Source organism: Anomaloglossus baeobatrachus, chromosome 5 (assembly GCF_048569485.1).
Source record: "Anomaloglossus baeobatrachus isolate aAnoBae1 chromosome 5, aAnoBae1.hap1, whole genome shotgun sequence".
Classification (NCBI taxonomy): Eukaryota; Metazoa; Chordata; class Amphibia; order Anura; family Aromobatidae; genus Anomaloglossus; species Anomaloglossus baeobatrachus.
In genome coordinates this window covers 546,117,928-546,134,658 of record NC_134357.1, presented here as the reverse complement: position 1 = coordinate 546,134,658, position 16,731 = coordinate 546,117,928, and the positions used below count along the sequence as shown (strand labels likewise).

General features: G+C 47.4%; 1 protein-coding gene across 1 annotated transcript in view; it reads left to right on the top strand.

The window, feature by feature from the left end:
- Positions 1 to 287: 287 nt before the first annotated feature.
- Positions 288 to 16,731, top strand: part of LOC142312234 (uncharacterized) — a 68,375-nt gene continuing 51,931 nt past the window's right edge. Inside the window, exon 1 of the mRNA XM_075351148.1 lies at positions 288 to 345. The gene's annotated coding sequence lies outside the window, so the exon portion shown is untranslated. The remainder of the gene's footprint in view (positions 346 to 16,731) is intronic.

Here is a 16,731-nt window from a genome sequence, read left to right as displayed (position 1 = left end):
GAGGCCTCGCCCCTTTCTGGTCACATGGGCGTGACGTCAGCAGAGGTCCCTCTGGCCACTGGGATTTAGACTCTACCATATATCTAGGTTTGAGCCTAGAATGTGCGGGCTTCTTCCCATCCACTATAATCATGCAGCTCCGCCCCCCCCTCCCCTGCACCCCCCCATCTGGAGCTCTTAACTCTATACTCACGTGGACTTAGAATAAACATTGTTTTTCTGTCTGGAAACATCAAACTGCATTTTAAACACGCCCTTATCACATGACCAGTTACGTCATACCTGTCAGGAGCCCGTACATTCTAGCACCTACCATATATCTAGTGTGCGGCTCTGCAGGAGGAGGTATGTGGAGATTCCCCATTACTGGGGCAGGGGGCATTAACCCCTTCAGCTCTGAGACTTTGTTGGTGTTTTTCTCTCGCTGATTTCTATGAATCGTGAGGTTTTTGTTCCTTTTCCTCTGATAGATACAGACGCCCCAACTATGAGAGGCCGGAAGTGAGGAAACCCGTCTACCCTCAGTCCTCGGCCCCTTTCCTGCCCTCAGTCCTCGGCCCCTTTCCTGCCCTCGGTCCCCGGCCCCTTTCCTGCCCTCGGTCCCCGGCCCCTTTCCTGCCCTCGGTCCCCGGCCCCTTTCCTGCCCTCGGTCCCCGGCCCCTTTCCTGCCCTCGGTCCCCGGCCCCTTTCCTGCCCTCGGTCCCCGGCCCCTTTCCTGCCCTCGGTCCCCGGCCCCTTTCTACTCTCATTCCTCGGCCCCTTTCCTGCCCTCGGTCCCCGGCCCCTTTCCTGCCCTCGGTCCCCGGCCCCTTTCCTGCCCTCGGTCCCCGGCCCCTTTCCTGCCCTCGGTCCCCGGCCCCTTTCCTGCCCTCGGTCCCCGGCCCCTTTCCTGCCCTCGGTCCCCGGCCCCTTTCCTGCCCTCGGTCCTCGGCCCCTTTCCTGCCCTCGGTCCCCGGCCCCTTTCCTGCCCTCGGTCCCCGGCCCCTTTCCTGCCCTCGGTCCCCGGCCCCTTTCCTGCCCTCGGTCCCCGGCCCCTTTCCTGCCCTCGGTCCCCGGCCCCTTTCCTGCCCTCGGTCCCCGGCCCCTTTCCTGCCCTCGGTCTCCGGCCCCTTTCCTGCCCTCGGTCCTCAACAGGCCATTGGGGTAAAGGTTTATGGGGTTGATGTCAGCTGTGATTTCACATCTAGCATCAAGCTCTGGGGTTATTAACCCCTTCAGCCCCCGGGCACTTTCCGTTTTTGCATTTTTGTTTTTTGCTCCCCTTCTTCCGAGAGGCGTAACTTTTTTATTTTTCAGTCAATATGGTCATGTGAGGGCTTGTTTTTTGTGGGACGAGTTGTACTTTTAAATGAAACCGTAAGTTTTACCATATATTGTACTGGAAAACGGCAAAAAATTCCAAGTGCGGAAAAATTGCAAAAAAAGTGTGATCGTACAATAGTTTTTGGGATATTTTATTAACTGTGTTCACTATATGGTAAAACTGATGTATCTATGTGATACCTGAGGTCGGTGCGAGTTTGTAGACACCAAACATGTATAGGTTTACTTGTATGTAAGGGGTTAAAAAAATTCACAAGCTTGTCCAAAAAAAGTGGCGCACGTTTTCCGCCATTTTCCAAAACCCGTAGCGTCCTCATTTTTCGGGATCTGAGGCTCAGTGATGGCTTATTTTTTGCGTCTCGACCTGACGTTTTTAATGGTACCATTTTTGCGCAGATGCTACGTTTTGGTTGCCTGTTATTGCATTTTGCGCAAAATCTGCGGCGACCAAAAAACGTAATTTTGGCGTTTGGAATTTTTTTTGCCGCTACGCCATTTACTGATCAGATTCATTGATTTTATACTTTGATCGGGCATTTCTGAACGTGGCGATACCAAATATGTGTATATTTTTTATTTTTTTAACCCTTACATTTTCAATGGGGTGAAAGGGGGGTGATTTGAACTTTAAGGTTTTTTTATTTTTTTTTAATTTTTTAAAACTTTTTTTTCTTTACTAGTCCCCCTAGGGGGCTATAGCGATCAGCAATCCGATCACTCTGCACTATCTGCAGATCACAGCTTCAGAGCTGAGAACTGCAGATTTGCTGCTTTACTTTCAATGCCGGCTATATTCCGGCATTGAGAGGAAGTGAGTCATGTTAGCTACAGGCGTCATCACATGACCCTGTGCTACCATGGCAACCACCGAAAGTCACGTGATCATGTCACGTGACTTCCGGTGGGGGCGGGGTAAGTGACTGTCATGGCGGCGCCCATATACATATCGCTGCCAGATTTTGGCAGCGAAATGTAAGGGGTTAATGGCCGCGGGTGGAAGCGATTCCACCCGCGGCTAGCAGGCACACATGTCAGCTGTTGATAACAGCTGATATGTGCGCGGATCGCCGCCGCCTGCAGGGGGCGGGGCTTACCGGCACACGATCCATGACGTACCCAGTACGTCATGGGTCGTTAAGGGGTTAAAGGGAACCTGTCATCAGAAATTTTGCTTTAAACCTAAAAGTTTTTGTGGCCCCTTTTAAACCAAATTAAATACTTTATAAACTTGTACCTTTTGCTATGTAAATTTTGTAAATCGTCCATGGGGGCGGGCTCTCTGCTGACCGTTGCTGTTCCTCCAGCAGATTTACGCCGCCCCCACAACGCTGAATTTCATATCTCAGGACGCCGCCCGTGGTCCCGCGCATGCGCTGTGCGACTGTAGCGGGACTGTGCACTGTGTGCACGTGTGACCGCTGGTGAGGTTTTGCGCAGGCACGAGGTATGGGCGGCGCTGTGAGTATCATCAGCAAGTGCCGCCCATAACCTCGTGACCGCACTTTCCCCTCTTCCTCCAGCGTTCTGCACAAGCGCTTTCTGGCCAGATGACCCGACGTCACCTCTTTACCATCTTGCCCTGCTGCAGGGTAAGATGGGAAGGAGGTGACGTCAGGTCATTTGGCCGGCGAGCGCTTGCGCAGATTGCTAGAGGCAGTGGGGGAAAGCGCGTCCACGAGATTATGGGCGGGCACTTGCGATGCAATCACAGCGCCGCCCATAATCTCGTGCTTGTGACACACGTCACCAGCGATCCTGGCGTGGGCGGCACCTCAGGCGCAGTGGGTGGCGTCCTAATGGATAAAATGGAGCGTGGGGGACGGCGTCAATGTGCTGGAGGAACAGCAACGGTCACCAGAGAGCCCGCCCCCATGGACGATTTACAAAACTTACATAGCAAAAGGTACAAGTTTATGAAGTATTTAATTTGGTATTAAAGGGGCCACAAAAAGTACAGGAACCTGCTAGAATGCAGCCCAGGAGCTGCAGAGGGGGAAACTTTTAGGTTTCAAGCTAAATTTCTGATGACAGGTTCCCTTTAATGGAGAAGTGTCTATCAGACACGTCCTCCCCATTACTAACCCAGTAATCCAAGGCACACAGAAATAAATCATTTATTTAAAAAAAAACACTTCCCAAAACTTTCTCTGATTTACCAGTTTATAGAAAAAAAACCATGAAGCTCCGCCGTAGTTCAGGAAATCTGCCCTAGTCCTCCGAATCTATTGTAGTCCAACATAGGATATCAGAATAAAACCCCACAAACATTCAAAGACAGAAAAATAAAACAAGACCCTTTCCCTTGTTAACCACTTTATTCAAAACAAAAAATTCCCAGAAGATCTGATGTGGTCCAGAGCGAATTTAATGAACAAAGTCTATGGAACGTCATTCTGACACTATATAGACTTTGCTTACAGGGAATTCCAAGTCATGCTGCGCTGCCTCTGATGAGCAGTGGCATCAGTACTGTTACCGATGCTTTGGGTCGCCAGGTCATTCTGGGTCACACTGCGCTGTGTGTGACCCGGCGTGGGTGAGTGGGGATGTCAGTAATGTTACCGCTCATCAGAGTCGCTGAGTCATGCTCAGCGCCATGTGACCCAAAGTAACCTGGTGACCCTGAACAGCGGTAACGTTACTGATGTCACTGCTCATCAAAGGCGCTGGGTCTCACGCAGTACAGCGTGACTAAAGGTCCAGTCACACTAAACAACTTACCAGCGATCCCAACAACGATAGGGATCGCTGGTAAGTTGCTAGGAGGTTGCTGGTGAGATGTCACACTGCGACGCTCCAGCGATCCCACCAGCAACCTGACCTGGCAGGGATCGCTGGAGCGTGGCTACATGAGTTGCTGGTGAGCTCACCAGCAACCAGTGACCAGCCCCCAGCGCCGCGTGGAAGATGCTGCGCTTGGTAACTAAGGTAAATATCGGGTAACCAACCCGATATTTACCTTGGTTACCAGCTCACGCAGCTACACGTGCAGGGAGCAGCGCACACTGCTTAGCGCTGGCTCCTTGCTCTCCTAGTTACAGCACACATCGGGTTAATTACCCGATGTGTACTGCAGCTACACGTGCACAGAGCAGGGAGCAGCGCACAATGCTTAGCGCTGGCTCCTTGCTCTCCTAGCTACAGCACACATGGGGTTAATTAACCCGATGTGTGCTGCAGCTAAATGTGCACAGAGCAGGGAGCAGCGCACACTGAGCGCTGGCTCCTTGCTCTCCTAGTTACAGCACACATCGGGTTAATTAACCCGATGTGTCCTGCAGCTACATGTGCACAGAGCAGGAGCCGGCACTGACAGTGAGAGCGGCAGAGGCTGGTAACAAAGGTAAATATCGGGTAACCAAGGACAGGGCTTCTTGGTTACCCGATGTTTACATTGGTTACCAGCCTCCGCAGAAGCTGGCTCCTGCTGCCTGCACATTTAGTTGTTGCTGTCTCGCTGTCACACACAGCGATCTGTGCTTCACAGCGGGAGAGCAACAACTAAAAAATGGCCCAGGACATTCAGCAACAACCAACGACCTCACAGCAGGGGCCAGGTTGTTGCTGGATGTCACACACAGCGACATCGCTAGCAACGTCACAAAAGTTGTTCGTTAGCAGCGATGTTGCTAGCGATGTTGCTTAGTGTGACGGGGCCTTAAGAATTGCCTGTAGGCAAAGTCTATGGAGTGTCAGAATGATGCTCCATAGACTTTTTGCTGGAATCCCTGGACTATGTCTGACTAGGTGGGATTTTTATTTCCCTTTGAATAAAGTGGTGAACGAGGGTGTCTTATTTTATTTCTCTGTGTTTGTGGGAGGGTTCAGATAGGTTTTTTTGGACTATGACGGATTCAGTGGATTATGTCAGATTTCTTTGGCTACAGCAGAGCTACATGGATTTTATTTTTTTAAATAAAATGGTAAACAAGGGAAAGTTTCGGGAAGTGTTTATTGAAATGAATAATTTTTGTGTGTCTTTTTATTTTTTTATTACTGGATTAGTAATGGGAGTTACTGATGGACACCTCTCCATTGTTACCATCAGGACTTGACATCCACCTCATAAACCAGGGGTCAGGAACCTTTTTGGCTAAGACAGCCGTAAACGCCACATATTTTGAAATATAATTCCGCGAGAGCCGTACAATATGTTTAAAGGGCCATTGACAGATCAATCGCTCCAATGTTCACTTAGTACAGCAAGGAATGCTCCTCCCTGCTGTATAAAGCCACAACTGGACTGAAACAATGGTAATTAGCAGTAAAAAAATCAAATAAATAACTTACATTGTGAACTTGCGATGCATGACATCAGTCCAGCAGTCTGGCTTCTTCTTTTTCCTGCGCATGACTGGAAGCTGGCATTCTTCCCACCTGATGTTGAGAGAATGCCAGCTTTGAGGCATTCGCAGAAGAAAGAAGCTGGAATATTGGACATGTCACACAACGCATTGTCAGTTATGTCAATTATCTATTTTATTATTTTACAGCGAATTATTGTTTAGGTCCAGCGGTGGCTTAGTGCAGCAGAGAGGAACACTCCTTTGTGTACTAAGTGACAAACACACACAACTCTGCTACATACAGACAAACACACACAACTCTGCTACAAACAGACACACACAACTCTGCTACAAACAGACACACACAACTCTGCTACATACAGACAAACACACACAACTCTGCTACATACAGACAAACACACACAACTCTGCTACATACAGACAAACACACACAACTCTGCTACATACAGACAAACACACACAACTCTGCTACATACAGACAAACACACACAACTCTGCTACATAAAGACAAACACACACAACTCTGCTACATACAAACACACACAACTCTGCTACAAACAGACAAACACACACAACTCTGCTACATACAAACACACACAACTCTGCTACATACAGACAAACACACACAACTCTGCTACATACAGACAAACACATACAACTCTGCTACATACAGACAAACACAACTCTGCTACATACAGACAAACACATACAACTCTGCTACATACAGACAAACACATACAACTCTGCTACATACAGACAAACACACACAACTCTGCTACATACAGACAAACACACACAACTCTGCTACATACAGACAAACACACACAACTCTGCTACATACAGACAAACACACACAACTCTGCTACATACAGACAAACACACACAACTCTGCTACATACAGACAAACACACACAACTCTGCTACATACAGACAAACACATACAACTCTGCTACATACAGACAAATACACACAACTCTGCTGCTCTGTGGGGCCTGCACCCGCGGCATCGGCGGGGCCAGCACCCGCGGCATCGGCGGGGCCAGCACCCGCGGAATCGGCGGGGGGGGGATTGGCAGGGCATACATCTGGGGGGTTAGAAGCAGCTCACCGGGGCCCATAATGGGGAGGCGGGGAGGGCATTTACCCGATTAGGTCACGGTGGAGAGGGGGCCCACACAGCGCCGGACAGAAGCTCGCCTCCTTCATCTGTGGGACTGAGAAGGCGGTAGCTCCGCCCACAGATGAAATTCAAAACAGGATGTCTGCGCGCCTTAAAGTGACGGCGCCGCAGATTGCTGCCGAGGACTGCGGTCCCCGGAACTCGGCCGGGGGCAGCAGAACTATAAAGGCGAGTGGGCCCCGACCAAGGGACAGGAGAACTGACGAGGCCGAGTGGGCCCCCCCGCTCTCCAGGGCCCCGGCATTTGCCCGGGTTTGCCGGGTGCTGACGCAGGCCCTGGACGCAGGTGCGTGCTTGCAGACGGCGCGGCTATGCAGGGAGTTATGGGAAATGTAGTCCATGCTCCCTGCCGCTCACCACTGCCGCCAATGCTTATCAGGCCATCAAAGAACTACCAATATCAGCGTGCACCGCGGCCTGATGGAGCGCGGTGCATGCATCCTTCCCATAGACAGGTAGGAGCCCTGTCTGCGAGCCAGATACGGCCATCAAAAGAGCCATATCTGGCTCGCGAGCCATAGGTTCCCGACCCCTGCCATAAACCATTACCTCAATTGCCACGCACCAGGGCAATTGAAGAGCCAAGGCAAAGCACCAGATATGTCACATCTAATGTTATGCGCCACTTCGGGGGGCGGACTGAATGCTCGTAATTTTAGGCTCGGAAGGGTCCAGTAACCGTGGACCTTCCCAGTCTGATAATATTAGTTCTCAGCTGTCTGATTTGCCTTTGCAGGTTGTCAAAAATGGTGGGGGGTGAACCCAACATTGTTTTTTTGAATGATTAATATGGTTAATAGCTATTTTCTGTATTTGAGGTTGTATTGTATAACACTGCCACAAATCAGTCCCCAAATATAGTCTCCCATCATATTTGTATGCAATTTTATTTATATTATTTTTATATTGTTATATTCAATTTTAAATTGTTCATAATGTAGGAGGTTTGCTACCGGCCGGAGCAGGCCCCAAGTTGTACTATTTTATTGTACCATTAGTAGTACTGGTTCTTTTAGAAAAATTTTTATATATTTTAAAAATAAAAATACGCAACCTTGATAGTACTTTTAAACCAATTTTTGGTCTCACAAATATCCCCCTTGTTTTTATTTTTTATTATTAATTATTTTTAATCCAACTCAGGTTTTATTATTATTATTATTATTATTATTATTATTATTATTATTATTTTATTCTTTATCCCTAACAATTAGAGGGGTTTTTTGCTACAACCTTGCTGCTGAATAAAAAAGTAGGGGTGGAAGCGCTAATATAAGATTTTTACTACTAATGTTCTTGATAATGGCGTTCAAAGTTCATTATGTCCTGGTAAAAACGCTCGCCTTCCTCCTCTGAATAACTTCCCATTTTCTCCTTGAAGATATCAAGATGGGCATGAAGGATATGGACTTTGAGTGACATCCCGCAGCCCATTGCAGCATAGTTCTTTGTCAAACAGTGGTTCATAGTTTTCATCCTTGTGATTGCCTACGAAGACGGGAACCACTGCAACAAAACTGTTCTAAGGCTACATGCGCACGCTGCGGTTTTTGTCGTGTTTTTGCCGTGTTTTTTGGTGCAGTTTTGTTGTCAGAACTTTCTGACATGACTTCCCAGCAAAGTCTATGAGAAGTCAGATTTGTCATGTGCACCTTGCAGTTTATTTGTCAGCGTTTTTTTGTCAAAAGTTTGTGACAAAAAAGATGCAGCATGTTCATTCTTTCTTGCGTTTTTGTCAACATTTGTCACCCATTGAAATCAATGAGGGCATCAAAAACGCAAGGAAAAATGCATGCTATCAAACTGGTGCGTTTGACATGCATTTTGCATGCGCCTTACCTGCGGTTTTGTCAACAAAAACGCAGCTCACCAACTTTAGTTCCTGAATTACAAAATCAATGCTGGAGTGATTTTGACATGCCGGTGTCCGTGTGTCGTGTGCTTGTGTCGGTGCCTGTGTGAGTGTCGTCAGTGTGGTGCCCATACCCGTATCCGTGATTTTCGGTGCCGTGTCAGTGCCTGTGTCAGTGTGGTGCCCATGTCAGTGTCAGTGCCTGTGTCGGTGTCTGTCTTTCTTGCGCTCTCGCTCTCTCTTTCTCCCCAAGCAGTACATACTTACCGATCACCGGCTGTCACACTGCTCCCCTGCCTCTCATCTTCTTCCCGACCCGCTCAGCCTCATACATATTGACTCTTCCCCCCCCCCCGTCTGTGATTGATTGCAGTCAGAAGAACTGCTGAGTGACAGCTGTCTGACTGCAACAAATCACAGCCGCCGGTAGGTGTGTCTAAATCGTACAGCACTGAAGAGAGTCGCTCTATCAGCAGTGGAGGACTCGAGCTGTGACAGCAAACGCCTGAGTGACGGCACCGCTGATCGCTCGGCTCACTTCAGTCACTCGGGTGGTTTGCTGTGACAGCTGTGGAGCGACAGGCTCCACAGCTGGAGTCCTCCAGTTGTCACAGCAAACCACCTGAGTGACTGAAGTGAGCAGCGCGATCAGCGGTGCCATCACTCAGGTGTTTGCTGTCACAGCTCGAGTTCTCCACCTGCGAGCGCACATCAGGCCGCGACTGAAGTGAGCCGCAGCTGGATGACTCACGTGAGTGACGGCACCGCCGATTGCGCGGCTCACTTCATTAGCGGCCTGAACCGCAGTGAACCTGTGACGTCATTGCTGCGACACCCGCTGTACTGCGAGACACGTAGCTGTGACGTCAGGGATTCACCCTAGTTCATTATGATCGCTGTGGCTCTGTCCACACTCACCGCTGGCAGCCATACTATATGACTGCTGGCTATGACAGGACTGGGATGTAGCAGAGCTGGAAGCGTCGTGGGACCCTGTGAGGATTACTTCGGACCTGGAGGGGTGTTTTGGGCATTAATAAAGTGGTGAAAGAGGGTGGCTTTTTATTTTATTTCAAATAAAGGATTTTTTTGGCTGTTTGTGGTTATTTACTTTCACTTACAGATTAGTGATGTGGAGTGTCTCATAGACGCATAACATCACTAATCTAGGGCTTAGTGGCAGCTATGGGCTGCTGCCATAACTTTTTATTACCACCGCACCAGGTCAAAGGGAAGAGTCGGGTCCAGTGCCAGAATTGGGCCATCTTATGGATGCGCCACTTCTGGGGCGGCTGTGAACTGCTATTGTTAGGCTGGAAAGGGCCAAATAACGATGGCCCTTCCCACCCTAATGACCTAATAATATCAGCCCCCATTTGTCTGCTGCACCTTGGCTGGTATTAGAAAAATGAGAGGATCCAACGTCATATTTTTTTTTTTTTTTATTTTTATAAATCAAATAATTAAAAAAAAGTGTGGGATCCCCTCTATTTTTCATAACCAGCCAAGGTACAGCAGAGTTACTTATAGCAGGAAAAGGCACAGCCACAGTGTAAGAGATGTTGAGGTGCACTTGTAGGTTTCCACACCATATGTCCAAAGAATTAGAAACAAGGCACTTTCAAATGGTGATACAAACGAAGAATTTATTCCGTAAGTCTTAACCCTTTAGTGACGGAGCTAATTTTCACCTTAATGACCAGACCAAATTTTGCAATTCTGACCAGTGTCACTTCATGAGGTTATAACTCTAGAACGCTTCAACGGATCCCGGTGATTCTGAGATTGTTTTTTCGTCACATATTGGACTTCATGTTAGTACCAAATTTAGGACAATATTTTTTGCGTTTATTTATGAAAAAAATTGAATATTGGCAAAAATTTTGAAAATTTTGCAATTTTCAACTTTTGAATTTTTATACCGTTAAACCAGAGATTTCTGTGACACAAAATAGTTAATAAATAACATTTCCCACATGTCTACTTTACATCAGCACAATTTTGGAAACAAAATTTTTTTTCGTTAGGAAGTTAGAGGGGTTCAAAGTTTATCAGCGATTTCTCATTTTTACATCAAAATTTACAAAACCATTTTTTTAGGGACCACATCACATTTGAAGTGACTTTGAGAGGCCAAGATGACAGAAAATACCCAAAAGTGACACCATTATAAAAACTGCACCCCCCAAAGTACTCAAAACCAAATTCAAGAAGTTTATTGACCCTTCAGGTGCTTCACATGAACAAAAGCAATGTGGAATGAAAAAAAGCAAAAATTAAATTTTACCTAAAAATGTTGCTCTAACCCAAATTTATTCACTTTTAGAAGAAATAACACAACAAAATGGACCCCAATACTTGTTCCCCACTTTCTTATGAGCGCGCCGATACCCCACATGTGGTCAGAAACCTCTGTTTGGACAAATGGGAGGGCTCGGAACAGAAGGAGCAATATTTGAATTTTGGAAAGCAAATTTGGCTGAAATAGATTGCGGGCACTATGTTGCATTTACAGGTCCGCTAAGGTACCTAAACAGAAGAAATCCCTCACAAGTGACACCATTTTGGAAACTAGACCCCTCAAGGCTTCTATCTAGGGGTATAGTGAGCATTTTAGATCCACAGGTACTTCACAGATTTTGTTAACGTTACGTTGTCATATTGAAAATTTTAATAATTTTCTCAAAAATGTTGCTTTAGCATCAATTTTCTCACTTTTTCAAGAGGTAATTCCAAAAATTTGACCTCAAGGTTTGTTAACCACTTTTTTATGAGCGCGGTGATACCTCACATGTGGTCTGAAACCTTTGTTTGGACAAATGGGAGGGCTTGGAACGAAAGGAGCAATATTTGAATTTTGGAAAGGAAATTTGGCTGAAAAAGATTGCGGGCACCATGTCACATTTGGAGGACCCCTAAGGTACCTAAACAGCAGAAACCCCGCACAAGTGACCCCATTTTGGAAACTAGGCCCCTCAAGGAATTTATCTAGATGTTTGGTGAGTACCCTGAACCCCCAGGTGCTTCACAGAATTTTATAACGTTGAGCCATGAAAAAAAAAAAATAAAATTTTACCACAAAATTGTTATTTCAACCAGGTAGCTTTTTTTTTTTACAAGAGTAAAAGGAAAAAATTCAGCATAACATTTATTGTGCAATTTCTCCTGAGTTTGGTGATATCTTATATGTGGTGGAAATCAACTGTTTGGGCGCATGGCAGGGCTCGGAAGGGAAGGAGTGCAATTTGACTGCAAAATTGGCTGGAATCAATAGCGGACGCCAGGTTGCATTTGGAGAGCCCCTGAGGTGCCTAAACAGTGGCGGTCCCCCACAAGTTACTCCATTCTGGAAACAAGACACCTCAAGGCTTTTATCTAGGTGTATAGTGAGCAGTTTGAATCCACGAATACTTCACAGAATTTGATAAGCTTAGGTTGCCATATTGAAAATTTTCATTTTTTTCACAAAAATGTTGCTTCAGCATCAAATTTCTCACTTTTTCAAAAGACAACAACAAACCGTGGACCCAACAGGTTGTTATCCAATGTCTTATGAGCACAGGGATACCCCACATGTGGCCAAAAACCTCTGTTTGGATAAATGGGAGGGCTTGGAATGGAAGGAGCACCATTTGAATTCTGGAAAAGTTGAGATAAATTGCGGGCACCATGTCACATTTGCAGGGCCCCTTGGGTACCTATACAGCAGAAACCCCCCACAAGTGACCCCATTTTGGAAACTGGATTTTATTCAGGAGTATAGTAAGCATTTTGAATCACAGGTACTTCACAAAAATGTTGCTGTAGCAACAAATGTCTCACTTTTAGGCTATGTGGCCATGATCCAGCGACACGGCGTCCAGTACACAGTGTCAGCCTCCTGCAGAGATGTGAGTGTTGTCCACGGGAGAACGCAGCTGCCCATGCCCACGATTTGGGTTCAGGCTGCTGTGGAGCTCTATGCTACCTGCAGAGAACACTCATCTCCGCAGCATAAATTGACATGCTGAGGCTCGGGAAGCTGCGCCACACGTCAGTGTATGCTGCGGAGAAAAGAAGCACAGTGGGCACGGGATTTCTAAAAATCCTTCCACTGTGCTTCTACTGCACAACGCAGCGCTATGGACGCAGGGAAAACACTCTGCGCCCAAAACGCTGCAAATCCCGATTGTGGGCGCACAGCCTAAAATGCTACAATGGATGAATGGATAGATGTCAAACAAATATAATGTCCCACCCCCTGCATATTCTAAGCTGGCGCCCTTTAGTGCCTTTCATGTGGCACTAAAGGGTGCCTAGCCTTGTATTTAGCCCCCCAAAAAATTAATAATTAAAATAAACGACGTGGGGTCCCCCCTATTTTTGATAGCCAGCTAGGGTAAAGCAGACAGCTGTAGCCTGCAAACCACAGCTGACAGCTTCACCTTGGCTGGTGATCAATTTGGAGGGCTCCCCAGGCGTTTTTTAAAAAAAAACCAAAACGTGGGGTCCCCCTTAAATTAGATCACCAGCCAAGGCGAAGCGGACAGCTGGGGTCTAGTATTCTCAGGGTGGGAAGAGCCATGGTTATTGGACTCTTCCCAGCCTAAAAATAGCAGGCCGCAGCCGCCCCAGAAGTGGCGCATCCATTAGATGCGCCAATCCTGGCGCTTCGCTCCAGCTCATCCCGCGCCCTGGTGCGGTGGCAGACGGGGTAATATATGGGGTTGATACCAGCTGTAATGTCACCTGGCATCAAGCCCTGGGGTTAGTGATGTCACAGCATCTGAACAGATACCCGACATTACTAACCCAGTCAAGTAATAGAAAAAAATAAAGACAAAAAAAAAATTTATTTGAAAAAAAAACTCCCCGAAACATTCCTCTTTTACCAATTTATTGAAAATAAATAAATTTCGGTCGCTGTAATCCATTTTGGAGGTCCCACGCCGACTCTGGATCTTCTAGAATATGGGGGGCACGTTCAGGGAACGTATCCCCCATTTTCTGGAAGAGCAAGCTCTCCATGAGCAGTGTGGGTGCAGTAATCTGAGAATACTGCACTCACACTGCCCCGGTCCAACCTAGGGCAGAGTGACCTGCAGTAACCTTATTCTAGAATATGAGGGGCACGCTCACAGAACGTACCCCCCATTTTCTAGAACAGCAGTCTCTCCATGTGAGGAGTGTGGCTGCAGATTACCATACTCACCCTCCCCCGGTCCACAGTGCAGCAGCGACGTCAGCATCCCTGCTTGCAGGGATCCAGCTGACAGCCGCTGTCTGCGCATGCGCCGCCAGCTTTCAAGAAGCAGGCGGCGTGATCGCAGGGACGGAGCAGCAGCAGACAGGTAACGTATGACCGGGGGCTGGGGGGGGGCTGGGCTGGGGGGGGTGACGGCGGGACAACTTTCTACCGCATGTGACGTGTCACATGCGGCAGAAAGAGCAGGATGGATGCGGCCGCTGCACGCCGACATCCTGCACGCTCCGGAGGGGGGAGGGGGGAGGGGGGAGGCGGCTCTGGAGACCGGAGGGGGCTCCGGTGACCAGAGGGCTCCGGTGGACCGGAGGAGGGGTCAGGGGGAGGACATTTCCCTCCGATCTGAAATGTTTGATCATTTCAGATCGGAGGGAAATGAATGCAGAGCCGGCGGCGGCGGGAGTTTTCAGCGCGCGTCGGCGCCATCTTGGATTTTCCGGAGGGGGGGTAGGGGTGGTGGGGGGACTCTCCGGTAGCGGGGGCTTTGGGGGCACTAAGGGCTCATATTTATTTCTCATCTGACATGTTTGATCACGTCAGATGAGAAATAAATCAATTTTACCGGCAATTTTTTTTTTAATGTCGGCGCCGGTATACGGTGTATACCGGCGATCGCATTAACGGGGTCCAAAAAAAACACCCCGATTCATAATCTTGGGGGTCTCAGCTACCTCTGGTAGCTGAAACCCCCGAGATTTTTCGTCACTGGGGGGCGCTACAAGCTTTTTCCGGCCTGACGTCTCAAGACGTCGGAACAGAATAAGTACCCTGTTTTTCCGACGTCTTGAGACGTTAGGCCGTCGCTATGGGGTTAAAGCAACATGTGATGTTTTGGCCAGGTGGCCTTCATCAGAAAACTGTAATAAACAATATTTCATATGAATCTTACAAAAGACTCAAATACATAGAGATTCCAAAAAAAGTGGCAGCATACAGCTTATAAGGCCTAAGCCACACGGCGAGAAAATCGGTGCGAGTGGAGTGCGATAAAACATTGCTTTCCACTCTGACCAATTCTAGCCTGTGTATCAGCGCACATGAGCGATTATTTTCACAGTCCTAATCAAACCGAGAAAACAATCGCAGCATGCTGCTACTGTAATGCGAGACTCTTTTCTCGCACACCCATTCAAGTGAATGGGGTGAGAGAAAAATCGCACTGCACTCGCGGTACACCGGTGTACCATGCATGCAGAGCAAGGATTGCAATAGCCGGCTACGGAGGAGAGAGGGAGATGAATCCCTCCCTCCCCTCCTCTGTGCCGGCCCGCCCCTCCGCAGCACTGGTCCGCCCCTCCGCATTGCCGACCCGTCCCCTGCAGCTGAGGTCCGCTCGCACAGTCGGACCTCAGACGCAGGCACACTCGCATGACATTCGGCTCCTGCTGTGCTGGCATCGTGAGCCGAGTCTCATGCGAGCATCGCAGTAGTGCCCCGTGTGGCCCCGGCCTTAAACAGACAAGGAAAAAGATTGGGGACAAGTAAAAAACAATAATAAAAGTGACCTGAGCAGCATGGATGTATAGATTATATATAGCAGATAGAGAAGAGGAAAAAAAAAGGGGGGGGGGTATTCCCACAGAGAGACCAGAAACACAGAGGGATTGTAAGAGATGCTGTGTAAATAGTGGCAGTGCTGCAGAAACGCTAGCAGCTACAGACTGAGTGTCAAAAGGCTCCAAAGAATCTCACCTTGTTATTAAGACTGTCAGGGTAGTGGTAAAGTCAGTGGTATCCACCACTATGCTGCATACACAGGGCACAAAAACGCCATGTTTAAAAAGCCCTGAAAACCAATCAGAATACTAGGAGGGTGCCCGTGCGGCCTGTTTTATGTGGGCGAAACTATTTAGCGTATTAAGGACAGAATCTCCAAGCATAAGTCAGCTATCAGGTGTAAGGTGAACATGTTGCCCATCCCATACTATTTTAATACTATGGGACACAATATTTCACAATTGAAATATTTTGTCGTCGAGCAGGTTTCCGCCCCACCCAGGGGTGGCAACATCAAATCATTACTCCAGAAACGCGAAGCGTACTTGATACATGAACTCAGGACCTTATCACCTAGAAGACTTAATAGGGATTATGATCTGTTGGCATTTGTTTGATGTTTTTTGGTTATGAGATCTGTATATCACTCACTACCAACTAAAATTCTTTCTCCAGCAGAGCTGTTTTTGACACTAGATTATTCCCGTGCACCTCTTCATTTGCTTCTGCGGACCCTGTCACTGTGCCTATTCACAATATATCCTTTGTTACGTACTGTTAATCATTATATACTGTTTATTACATATAATTATGTTTATATATATACAGTTAGGTCCAGAAATATTTGGACAGTGACACAAGTTTTGTTATTTTAGCTGTTTACATAAACATGTTCAGAAATACAATTATATATAATATGGGCTGAAAGTGCACACTCCCAGCTGCAATATGAGAGTTTTCGCATCCAAATCGGAGAAAGGGTTTAGGAATCATAGCTCTGTAATGCATAGCCTCCTCTTTTTCAAGGGACCAAAAGTAATTGGACAAGGGACTCTAAGGGCTGCAATTAACTCTGAAGGCGTCTCCCTCGTTAACCTGTAATCAATGAAGTAGTTAAAAGGTCTGGGGTTGATTACAGGTGTGTGGTTTTGCATTTGGAAGTTGTTGCTGTGACCAGACAACATGCGGTCTAAGGAACTCTCAATTGAGGTGAAGCAGAACATCCTGAGGCTGAAAAAAAAGAAAAAATCCATCAGAGAGATAGCAGACATGCTTGGAGTAGCAAAATCAACAGTCGGGTACATTCTGAGAAAAAAGGAATTGACTGGTG